Source organism: Salmo salar, chromosome ssa01 (genome assembly GCF_905237065.1).
Source record: "Salmo salar chromosome ssa01, Ssal_v3.1, whole genome shotgun sequence".
Classification (NCBI taxonomy): Eukaryota; Metazoa; Chordata; class Actinopteri; order Salmoniformes; family Salmonidae; genus Salmo; species Salmo salar.
Window position 1 is genome coordinate 122,996,634 of NC_059442.1, and position 12,844 is coordinate 123,009,477.

A 12,844-nucleotide genomic window follows, 5' to 3' on the forward strand; every position below is an offset into this window, starting at 1 on the left:
GGTTGGCCCTGGGTTCCTCCTAATGCAAGACAATGCTAGACCTCATGTGGCTGGAGTGTGTCAGCAGTTCCTGCAAGAGGAAGGCATTGATGCTATGGACTGGCCCGCCCGTTCCCCAGACCTGAATCCAATTGAGCACATCTGGGACATCATGTCTCGCTCCATCCACCAATGCCACGTTGCACCACAGACTGTCCAGGAGTTGGCGGATGCTTTAGTCCAGGTCTGGGAGGAGATCCCTCAGGAGACCATCCGCCACCTCATCAGGAGCATGCCCAGGCATTGTAGGGAGGTCATACAGGCACGTGGAGGCCACACACACTACTGAGCCTCATTTTGACTTGTTTTAAGGACATTACATCAAAGTTGGATCAGCCTGTAGTGTGGTTTTCCACTTTAATATTGAGTGTGACTCCAAATCCAGACCTCCATGGGTTGATAAATTGGATTTCCATTGATTATTTTTGTGTGATTTTGTTGTCAGCACATTCAACTATGTAAAGAAACAAGTATTTAATAAGATGATTTCTTTCATTCGGATCTAGGATGTGTTGTTTAAGTGTTCCCTTTATTTTTTTGAGCAGTATATATTGTGATCCATGGCAACACACTGGCTAAACGCAAAACAAATCTTTTTGACGGGCCACTCTTGAGACGATCAGCAACCAAATACTCTTTCTACAATGGTTGATATAATGAAAAAACTCCTTCATGCATGTATTTTCTGATGTTTAATCAGATATCTTTTATCAGAGTATCTCTTGTCACATTGATCACAGCTATAAGGTTTCTCTCCTGTATGTGTTCTCTGGTGTGATATCAGGTGGCTTGACTGAGTAAAACTTTTCCCACATTGAGTACAGCTATAAGGATTATTTCCTGTGTGTGTTCTCTGGTGCGTAGTTAGCTGGCTAGATGTAGTAAAACTCTTCCCACATTGAGCACAGCTATGAGGTTTCTCTCCTGTGTGTGTTCTCTGGTGTGATATCAAGTGGCTTGACTGGGTAAAATGCTTCCCACATTGATCACAGCTATAAGGTTTCTCTCCTGTGTGTGTTCTCTGGTGTGATATCAGGGTGTGTGGCCAAGTAAAACCCTTCCCACATTGATTACAGCTATAAGGTTTCACTCCTGTATGTGTTCTCTGGTGTGATATCAGGCTGTTTGACTGAGTAAAACTCTTCCCACATTGACCACAGCAATAAGGTTTCTCTCCTGTGTGTGTTCTCTGGTGTACCGTCAGATTGTTAAATGTAGTGTAACTCTTCCCACATTCATCACAGCTACAGGGTTTCTCTCCTGTGTGTGTTCTCTGGTGTGATTTTAATTGCCCTGAGAGAAGAAAACTCTTTCCACAGTCAGAGCAGCTAAAAGGCTTCTCTCCTGTATGGATTTTCTGATGTACTTTAACGACTTTTGAGGAGGTGAATCTCTTCCCACATTGAGCACAGCTATAAGGTTTCACTCCCGTATGTGTTCTCTGGTGTGATATCAGGCTGGTTGACTGAGTAAAACTCTTCCCACATTGAGAACAGCTATAAGGTTTCTCTCCTGTGTGTATTCTCTGGTGTGATATCAGGCTGGTTGACTGAGTAAAACTCTTCCCACATTGAGTACAGCTAAAAGGTTTCTCTCCTGTGTGGATTCTTTGATGACTTTTAATGCCTGATGAGGTGAATCTCTTCCCACAGTCAGAGCAGCAGTGAGTTCTCTTCCCTGTGGATCTCTGCTGGTGTTTCTTGAGGTGTTCTAATGTGGAGAGACTCTTCTCTGCCTTGTCAGCATCATGGGGTTGTTGAGGCTCCCCAGAGGATCCACAATAGTCTCGTCTCTCTCCTGTGTGAACAACAAAGTCAGACAGATGGTTAAAGGCCCACAACAGCAGAAATACACTGTAAAAGGTGATGCCAACAGCGTAGCCATAACGTCTATAATGAATGTTAAAAAGATTTAACAAATGTCTTAAGAATAGTCATATTTTCATCTTGTTTCCACATTAGTAGTGACATTGATGATTGTAGGCTAGAAGAAAGTTATTAAAGTTGTTGAAATCCTAAGCAGTGTGCCAGACGACTTTTGGTTTCCAATAAAGGACCCTTTCTGTGTTTGCTAAAATTGTGCCACGAGGGCGATGCACACACAATTTGGTTGCAGAAACTCCTCCATGCTCGCTAGTTTGGATGTAGCATATCTGCTTGGAGCAAAAATGGTGAGCGAAGATGTGTTTTTCACAATGTATTCTGAATATTACAGCGCACTATCAGTGCAAGATCAGGAGTGCTACTCAAGGAAACTCACATTAACTTCTTCAGTCTATTTAAACTCACAGTCTTAAGCCTAGGCGTCCCGCTTGCATGACAACATCCAGTGAAACTGGAGGGCGCGCAATTCAAATTTATAATCATAAACATTATGAATATTAAACATTTAGGTACATATAAAGTTGAAGTCAGAAGTTTACATACAACTTAGCCCAATACATTTCATAATTCCTGACATTTAATCCTTGTAAAAATACCCTGTCTTAGGTCAGTTAGGGTCACCACTTTATTTTAAGAATGTGAAATGTCAGAATAATTGTAGTGAGAATGATTTATTTCAGCTTTTATTTCTTTCATCACATTCCCAGTGGGTCAGAAGTTTACATACACTCAATTAGTATTTGGTAGCATTGCCTTTAATTAAGGATAGGGGGCTGTATTTTCACGTCCGGATGAAAAACGTGCCCAGAGAAAACTGCCTGCTACTCAGGCTCAGAAGGTAGGATATGCATATTATTAGTAGATAGAAAACACTCAGAAGTTTCTAAAACTGTTTGAATGATGTCTGTGAGTATAACAGAACTCATATGGCAGGCAAAAACCTGAGAAAAATCCAACCAGGAAGTGGGAAATCTGAGGCTTGTAGTTTTTCAAGTGAATCCCTATCCAATTTGGAGTGTTAGATTATTGCAAAGTTTGCTTTCGCCGTGAAGCTTTTTTGAAATCTGACACAGCGGTTGCATTAAGGAGGAGTGTATATATAATTCTGTGCATAACACCTGTATATTTTGTCAAAGTTTATGATAAGTATTTCTGTAAATTGATGTGGCTCTCTGCAAAATCACTGGAGGTTTTGGAGGCAAAACATTACTGAACATTACGCGCCAATGTAAACTGAGATTTTTGGATATAAATATGAACTTTATCGAACAAAACATGCATGTATTGTGTAACATGAAGTCCTATGAGTGCCATCTGATGAAGATCATCAAAGGTTAGTGATTAATGTTAGCTGTATTTCTGGTTTTTGTGACGCCTCTCCTTGCTTGGAAAATAGCTGTGTGGTTCTTGTTAGACGCTGTCCTAACATATTCTAATGCTATGCTTTCGCCGTAAAGCATTTTTGAACTCAGACACTGTGGTTGGATTAAGGAGAATCTTATCTTTAAAATGGTGTATAATACTTGTATGTGTGAGAAATTTGAATTATGAGATTGTTGTTGTTTTGAATTTGGCGCTCTGCTATTTCACTGGCTGTTGTCAAATCGATCCCGCTAACGGGATTCGCGTGTTAAGGGGTCACTAGGAGGTTAAACTGTTTAACTTCGGTCAAACATTTCGGGTAGCCTTCCACAAGCTTCCCACAATAAGTTGGGTGAATTTTGGCCCATTCCTCCTGACAGAGCTGGTGTAACTGAGTCGGGTTTGTAAGCCTCCTTGCTCGCACACGCTTTTTCAGTTCTGCCCACACATTTTCTATAGGATTGAGGTCAGGGCTTTGTGATGGCCACTCCAATACCTTGACTTTGTTGTCCTTAAGCCATTTTGCCTCATCTTATGGAAGTATGCTTGCGGTCATTGTCCATTTGGAAGACCCATTTGCGACCAAGCTTCAACTTCCTGACTGATGTCTTGAGATGTTGCTTCAATATATCCACGTACTTTTCCATCCTCACGATGCCATCTATTTTGTGAAGTGCACCAGTCCCTCCTGCAGCAAAGCACCCCCACAACATGATGCTGCCACCCCAGTGCTTCACGGTTGGGATGGTGTTCTTCGGCTTGCAAGCCTCCCCCTTTTTCCTCCAAACATAGCGATGGTCATTATGGCCAAGCAGTTCTATTTTTGTTTCATCAGACCAGAGGACATTTCTCCACAAAGAACAATCTTTGTCCCCATGTGCAGTTGCAAACCGTAGTCTGGCTTTTTTATGGCACTTTTGGAGCAGTGGCTTCTTCCTTGCTGAGCGGCCTTTCAGGTTACATCGATATAGGACTCGTTTTACTGTGGATATAAATACTTTTGTACCCGTTTCCTCCAGCATCTTCACAAGGTCCTTTGCTGTTGTTCTGGGATTGATTTGCACTTTTCGAAACCAAAGTACGTTCATCTCTAGAAGACAGAACGCGTCTCCTTCCTGAGCGGTATGATGGCTGCGTGGTCCCATGGTGTTTATACTTGCGAACTATTGTTTGTACAGATGAACGTGGTCCCCTCAGGCATTTGGATATTGCTCCCAAGGATGAACCAGACTTGTGGAGGTCTACAATTGTTTTTCTGAGGTCTTGGCTGATTTCTTTAGATTTTCCCATGATGTCAAGCAAAGAGGCACTGAGTCTGAAGGTAGGCCTTGAAATACATCCACAGGTACACCTCCAATTGACTCAAATTATGTCAATTAGCCTATCAGAAGATTCTAAAGGCATGACATCATTTTCTGGAATTTTCCAAGCTGTTTAAAGGCACAGTCAATTTAGTGTATGTAAACTTCTGACCCACTGGAATTGTGATACAGTGAATTATAAGGGAAATAATCTGTCTGTAAACAATTGTTGAGTAATCCACTGGTTCAACATGCAGACAAAGGAATCCAAAAAGCTACCCCTAAAATTTCTTTCAACAACTCAAAATACATTTCTATTTACTCCTCAGATACCCTAAATGTAGTCAAACTATAATATTTCTTATGGAAAGAAGTATGTTCAATAGGATACCAATTTTAGCAGGTGGGTCCCGTCTTCATGTCGCGCGTGCAAACACTTATTTCCAAGACTGTCCGTGTACTAAAACTGATATTTATTATTCGTTTTGGAAATTACAAGCCTGAAACCTTGAACAAAGACTGCTGACACCCTGAGAAGCCATAGGAATTGCATCCTGGGAGTTAATATTCAGTATGCCCTTTCTCTTGCAATTCTAAGAGGATGGTCTCTCAACAAAAAACAAATTCTGGTTGGTTTTTCTTTAGATTTTCTTCTACCATATCTATTTTGTTATTCTCCTACATTATTTTAACATTTCTACAAACTTCAATTATATGCATATCCTGGCTTCAGGGCCTGAGCAACAGGCAGTTTATTTTGGGCACGTCATTCAGGCGGAAATTGAGAAAAAAGCTCTGTCTATTCACTAGTTCACCAACGTGGGGGAAAACTCAGGGGAGTAACCTCCATTTCCTGGTTGCTTATGAGTGCATTCACACAACTTTGGATTATAATTGTTAGGCTCGCTTGAATCTCCTGCTTAATATGTTTGTGTTATATTCGCAAATCAACTGCTTTTAACTTAAACACTTCAACCAGTAAAATGTACTTTGGCTAGCTTTGCCATCAGCCTTACAATGAGGGTTTGTAAGTGTTGGCCAAATTGGCCCATAACTTCACCTAACAATAATATAGACCTACTGTAGGACCCATAACGTCACCTAACAATAACATAGACCCACTGTAGGACCCATAACGTCACCTAACAATAACATAGACCTACTGTAGGACCCATAAGGTCACCAAACAACAAATATACCTATGTCGTGATGTTTGTCATGTGACTGTCATTCAGAAAATGATTTCTTGAATCAGCTGATGATAGTTGAACATGTGACTCACTAAACAGCTACAGTATTAAGAATTATGTGTAATTATTGAAGAACCACGTTAATGACAGTATCCATTTGGGTGTTGTTAATAAAGTTAAGGTGACTCTCGGTTAAAACCATTGGATTTAGCAAACTCTGAAATGATTTCGGATTTCTGTGCCCATGAAAACTGTTTTCCCAGCGTAACATAAGGAGACACTAAATGTTACGTAGTTAGAGTGCATTTCAGAGATCTGAATACAAAAACTGTCTGACAACAAGATCCCGTATTTAAGATTACTTCTTATCCTTTGCAAAAATAGCCTAAAGCTGTGTCTGTCCCGAACTCACTGGAAGGGGAAACTGAGGGCCCGGAATATTTTATACAATGTCACAAGCTCGCTATCGCGAGTTTCAGCCGACCCAGTTGATAGAATGTTTCAAGTTCGTGCAGCCAATGTGACTTATAGGATATTTATTTTTTATCATGATATTTTCTACCTGAAGGCTACAATGTTTTTATTTGTTGGCTTTATGTGGGCTACTTTTTACATAGTTGGAAATGGCAATAAAAGTTACTTTTAGATTTGTATAATTTTCTTCTTCTGGTTAGGTTATATTGATGACTGGCTCCCTCTAGTAATTTGTGTATCTGTAATTATTTAATCAAACAGCGTGCTTAAAGCATCAGACAAGTTATGTACATATAGTTGATTTTATAAAAACACATGGGGCGATTGGTAGAAAGAACAGATGACTCCTGGTTGACCAAGATGTATTTTAGTTGGGGACTCCCGAGTGTTTGGGGCTCCCGAGTGGGGCAGCGGTCTAAGACACCTCATCTCGGTGCTTGAGGCGTCACTACAGACACAGCCTGGATTCGAACCACGGTATCACAACCAGACGTGATTGGGTGTCCCATAGGGCGGCGCACAATTGGCCCAGCGTCGTTCGGGATAGGCAGTCATTATAAATAAGAATTTGTTGTTAACTGACTTGCCTAGTTAAATAAAGGTTACATTTAAATAAAATTTTAAAAAAAAAATGTGTTTTATGACAAACCATTTTTTACAAATCCGTCAAGGCACCAACTTTGAGAACAAAGTTAAAACAAAGGTTTCAAAGCAATTCATGAATGTAATTGAATATAGGTATGTTTTGCCTTTAATGTAATGGCATTGAGAGAAAAAAATTGGCTGAATATTATATATCTAAGACACTGCATCTCGGTGCTCAAGGCTACAGACTTACTTACAAACCCTTAACCAACAAAGAAGTCAAGAAAAATGAGTGTTAGGTAAAAAATACAAAATAAAAGTCATAAATAATTAAACAGCAGCAGTAAAATAACAATAGCAAGGCTATATACAGGGGGTACCGGTACAGAGTCAATGTGCAGGGCACCGGTTAGTCAAAGTAATTGAGGTAACATGTACATGTAGGTAGAGTTATAAATGCCTAAAAATGTTAAACTGTCGTACCCCATCAGAACCCAAAATATAAGCTTTCTTTTACTCCGTATAAACACAGAATAAAAGGAGCAAGCAGGTATGATTTTCTCTTTCATTTTGAGCCCACGGGAAGAAGGCACTAGAACCTACCGTGCTAACGGGTTCCCTCTAGATAACACAACCACACAGTGCATGGAAAGCATGAGGTGTGGCTAATGTTGACAAGCTGTAGCACAGAGTAGATCCTCCATATGACGTTGAGAAATAGTGCATTGTGGGTAGTGTAGAAGACCCCTCTTTTACGCTGCTGCAACTCTCTGTTTATTATCTATGAGTCACTTTAAGTGATTTCTTCAAGAAACAATGGGTACATATCGTTAATGTATAAGTCCCAAAATGGATGTAACAACTGCTGATTGCCCCTTTAAGAGAACATCTTGGGCTAATCTAATAGGAGATATTGAGGACTACAGTATTTCTGGCATTGTCATTGGATGCATTTGATCAATTGTTAACGTTTTGTTGATGGTCCACTCTTGCTGTTCTACACGTTACAGTGTAGCTTCAGCCATTCCTACAGAACAACATTAAAGTGTAGAACCCCTTTACTGCATATTGGTTCAACGACTGCAGAGACGGTACTTACTGGTGTTAAACAGATCTCCAACCTCCTCTTCTTCCTCCAATGTGACAGTCATCTCCCCCTCCTCTTTCACTCCAAAAACTGCATCCTCCTCTTCTTTTACTGTAACATCCTCCTCCTCTTTCACTCTGAACGCATCTTCCTCTTCTTTCACTGAAACGTCTTTCTCTTCTTCTTTCACGGTAACAGCCTCACCCTCTACTTGTTTTTGTATTGTAACAGCCTCCTCTTCCTCCTCCTCTTTCACGAGAGTTTCTTCCTCCGTCCAGCAGACCTCCTCTTCTTTAGCAGGAGGAGAGTAACTTAGTGAACTCATGGTCGGGGATGTTAGCTAGCTAGCATTAGCGACTAGCTTAGTTTTAAGCTAACTTAGCAAACCAGCTAGCTGACAAACAACGTATATATATATATATATATATAATTAAATGGGCCAACAAGTACATACAACAGAAGTGTGTTTAATATACAGCGACTAATATACACCAAAACAGTGTAAAGAGCGTGAACGTTGTAGCTATGTTTGCTAGAAAGCTACCGAGGTGTCTGACTAGCTGTTGTTGTTGAAGGAGCGTCCCGTCCACTAGATTATACGTCACACTGGCAGCATCGCCTGAACCTAAAAGACGCACATCGCCATCTGCTGACTGGAGTGGGCAACGCAGTTGAGGAACCAAACGTTTATTTTTCATTTATTTCATTAAAGTTTAAAATTTGTCATGTCCTTGTCAATCAACTTGTTCTTAATAAATCTAAATCATGGTTTAGTGTTTCTGTATCAATATGGACTTTTAACAAATTCAAATCCTTTGGAGTCATTTTGACTCCAGCCAAAAGCACCTTTGATAAAAAGGACATTTATTTCAAATCAAAATCGAATCACATTTTATTGGTCACATACACATGTTTAGCAGATGTTATTGCGGGTGTCGCGAAATACTTGTGTTTCTAGCTCCGACAGTGCAGTAATATCTAACAAGTAATATCTAACAATTTCACAACATATACCCAATACACACAAATCTAAGTTTTTGAATCTAGGTTTCTCTGTAGACATGATCCATCCCACCAGAGGATCGAGGGGCACCTGTATAAGTGGTTTTGACCAGATAGACACAAAGTATAGTGCCTCCCATGTACTCTCCTAAGATTGGGTTTTTCTTTACCATGTATCACGTGACTGTGTACAAAACTGCCAATGATAGAAAACTCTGCCAGCGGTATACAGTGCATTCGTAAAGTATTCAGACCCCTTCAATTTTTCCACATTTTGTTACGTTACAGCCTTATTCTAAAATGGATTAAATAGAAACATGTTGAATAATTTTTCATCCTCATCAATCTTCACACAATACCCAACAATGACAAACCCAAAACAGGTTTTTAGACATTTTTACAAATGTATTTACTTAAGTATTCAGAACCTTTGCTATGAGACTCGAAATTGAACTCAGATGCATCCTGATTCCACTAATCACCCTTGAGATGTTTCTACAACTTGATTGGAGTCCACCTGTGGTAAATTCAATTGATTGGACATGATTTGGAAAGGCACACACCTCTCTATATAAGGTCCCACAGTTCACAGTGCATGTCAGAACAAAAACCAAGCCACTAGGTCAAAGGAATTGTCCATAGAGCTCTGAGACATGACTGTGTCGAAGCACAGGTACCACAAAGGTACCAAAAAATGTCTGCAGCATTGAAGGTCCCCAAAAACACAGTAGCCTCCATCATTCTTAAATGGAAGACGTTTGGAACCCCCAAAACTCATCTTAGAGCTGGCCGCCCGGCCAAACTGAGCAATCAGGGGAGAAGGGCCTTGGTCAGAGAGGTGACCAAGAACCCGATGGTCACTCTGACAGAGCTCCAGAGTTCCTCTGTGGAGATGGGAGGACCTTCCAGAAGGACAACCATCTCTGCAGCACTCCACCAATAACACCTTTATGGTAGAGAGGCCAGACGGAAGCCACTGCTCAGTAAAAGGTACATGGCAGCCCGTTTGGAGTTTGCCAAAAGGCACCTGAAGGACTCTCAGACCATGAGAAACAAGATTCTCTGGTCTGATTAAACCAAGATTGAACTCTTTGGCCTGAATGCCAAGTGTCACATCTGGAGGAAAATTGGAACCATCCCTACAGTGAAGCATGGTGGTGGCAGCATCATACTGTGGAGATGTTTTTCAGCAGCAGTGCAAATTGTCCACTAACATTGGTGTAATTTATCACCCCTTTTGGCTGTATGAAAGTTAATAATTTCCCCTCAGACACACATTAATTCTTTGTTATTATGAATATTATGTAATTTGTGTAGAATGTACTTTTCCCCACTACTCTTTACATTGCTTACGCATATTCAGTGGCCTGACTGCGTCCAGACTACGTCAAAGGCCCATCCTGGTAGATCTGAACCAAATGTAGCTTGGAGTGATCAGATGACAGAAGTCACATTTAGGTGCCAGGTGTAGATGCTCCATATCCATTACTTTGAGTGTTTTATAGAATATGACTAAATGTGTTGCAGGGAATTTACTAAACCTACATACCATGCACTAGTGGAAAATATACTGAATATATACTGTTTTTCATGCGAAGTTATGTGTTGCTTTTGCACATATTTGTTCATTGGTTTGCAAGAGTGTTGATTGGTCAGTCATTGGGTTCATTTGTTTTACAATATGTTCAAATCAAATCAAGCTTTATTTATACAGCACATTTCAGAAAAACAATCTTAAAAGAAAAACAAGTGGTGATTTGGTCATTGGGCAAGTCTGTTGATTGGTCAGTCATTGGGTTCTACACCAGACATAGATGCAACACAATGGCTTCACAAAAAAAATCTAAAAAACAAGAGGATAAAAAAACCCTGAAGTTTAAGAACTGAAAGACAAATGAGCATTTTAAGGAAATGCAATTGATTAAAATATGAACAGTTGGATGCAATATCCAACCGAAAATATAAGCTTGTTTTACTCCATTGTTTGTTGTTACATTCACCAGCAGGAAAACCAGAAATGTTGCTCAAACAGAAGAGGGAACTAACAAAGAGTCATTGACAACAACCACAACTAAACAGGTTTGAGGAGGGGCTCTGAAAGACACTATGGGGGTGTCCACTGAAAGTTGACTAGTAACAACAACTGGGACCTAAAAGACACCCACCATGAGACAGCTATACGTAATAACGAGCTATACGTAATAACGAGCTATACGTGTACGTCCAACCTCAAAACACCTTCCCCCTTCAGACAACAAATATATCCTATATTGTTGTTGGACAAGTTTGCTCATATAACAGTGTAGGTTCCGTCCCTCTCTTCGCCCCAACCCGGGCTCGAACCAGGGACCCTTGCACACATCAACAACTGACACCCCACGAAGCATCGTTACCCATCGCGCCACAAAAGCCGCGGCCCTTGCAACGCAAGAGGCAACCCTACTTCAAGTCTCAGAGCGGGTGACGTCACCGATTGAAACGCTATTAGCGCGCACCACCGCTAACTAACTAGCCATTTCACATCGGTTACACTCACCACCAACAGAAAACAACTTACATTTCACATTATAATCAACTACAATGCTTCACCTTCTACAACATAAACATGGTGTCTACTGGCTGTCAATAATAAAAAACAAAAAACAACGTATTTCTAAATAATAATATACAATAGTATCTTTTCTCCTTTTTCATTCTATAGAATCCTAAAACTCACTAGCTTCTAGAACTCTCGTCTTCCTAAAACTCACTAGCTTCTAGAACTAGCTCCTTAATATCCGTAGTAACTTTCCACCTCACTACGGAGCTTCTCTCTCTTTTCAGGGTTCACTCGATAGGCATGGGGGCCCAGTCCCCAATGTCATGCTCTAGTACATTTGGGTTGGCACATCTGAGAATGAACCCTGATATTCTAAAAGCAGGGCAACAATGTCAATATAATTGTACCCAAAAATGGTCAGTTGGTTGCATAAATAATTATTATTACTTAATGTTACATGAATTGTAAACATGAATTATCAAAACCAAATGTACACACCTTTGTTAATATATATTGGCAATAATTCACTTAGTGGTGAGGCATGGAATAATAAAACATGTATCTTTTATAATGAATAATGAATTTTTTAAATATTTTGTCAGGCTGGATGTTTGAAATATGAGGTGATTTGAGACATGCTTCTTCAGTAGTGGAATAAAGACAATTAGCACATTAATGTTGTCATGAAATACTGGAGTGATGTAGGATTGTTAATAAAATTGTAATAAATAATTAAATAAAAAATAATAATAAAAATGATAATAAAAATAATAAAATAAAATCCTTGAAGTTGAACTTGAAGTTGTTTTCAAGTAATTAAAAAAAATGACCAGAAAAACATCCTCAACTTTCACTTTCAACCAAATGTATATTGGACTTCGGACTTGGTCTTATTTTCAACATCTTTTCAATTACATTTTGCTAGGTGGGATATTTCATTGATATCATGAAACAACTGCTTCATGTATTTTCTGATGTTTGATCAGATGTCTTATCGGAAAATCTCTTGTCACATTGATCACAGCTACAAAGTTTGTCCACCTGTGTGTGTTCTCTGGTGTATAGTCAGATAGCCAGATGTACTAAAACTCTTCCCACATTGATCACAGCTAAAAGGTTTCTCTCCTGTGTGTGTTCTATGGTGCATCTTCAATGACCATGATGTTGAAAAGCTTTTCCCAAAATCTGAACAATGGTGAAGATTCTTTCCTGTGTGTATTCTCTGGTGCACTATCAAGGAGTTAGACACAGTAAATTTCTTCCCACATTGATCACAGCCATAAGATTTCTTTCCTGTGAGTGTCCGCTGGTGTACTATCAGGCTGTTTGGTAGAGTAAAACTCTTCCCACATTGATCACAGCCAAAAGGTTTCTCTCAAGTG

At 39.8% G+C, this 12,844-nt stretch overlaps 1 pseudogene; it reads right to left on the reverse strand.

Annotated features, from left to right (window-relative positions):
* Nucleotides 1-457: 457 nt before the first annotated feature.
* On the reverse strand, nt 458-1,687 carry LOC123724445 (zinc finger protein 180-like; annotated as a pseudogene).
* Between the last annotated feature and the right edge of the window lie 11,157 nt (nt 1,688-12,844).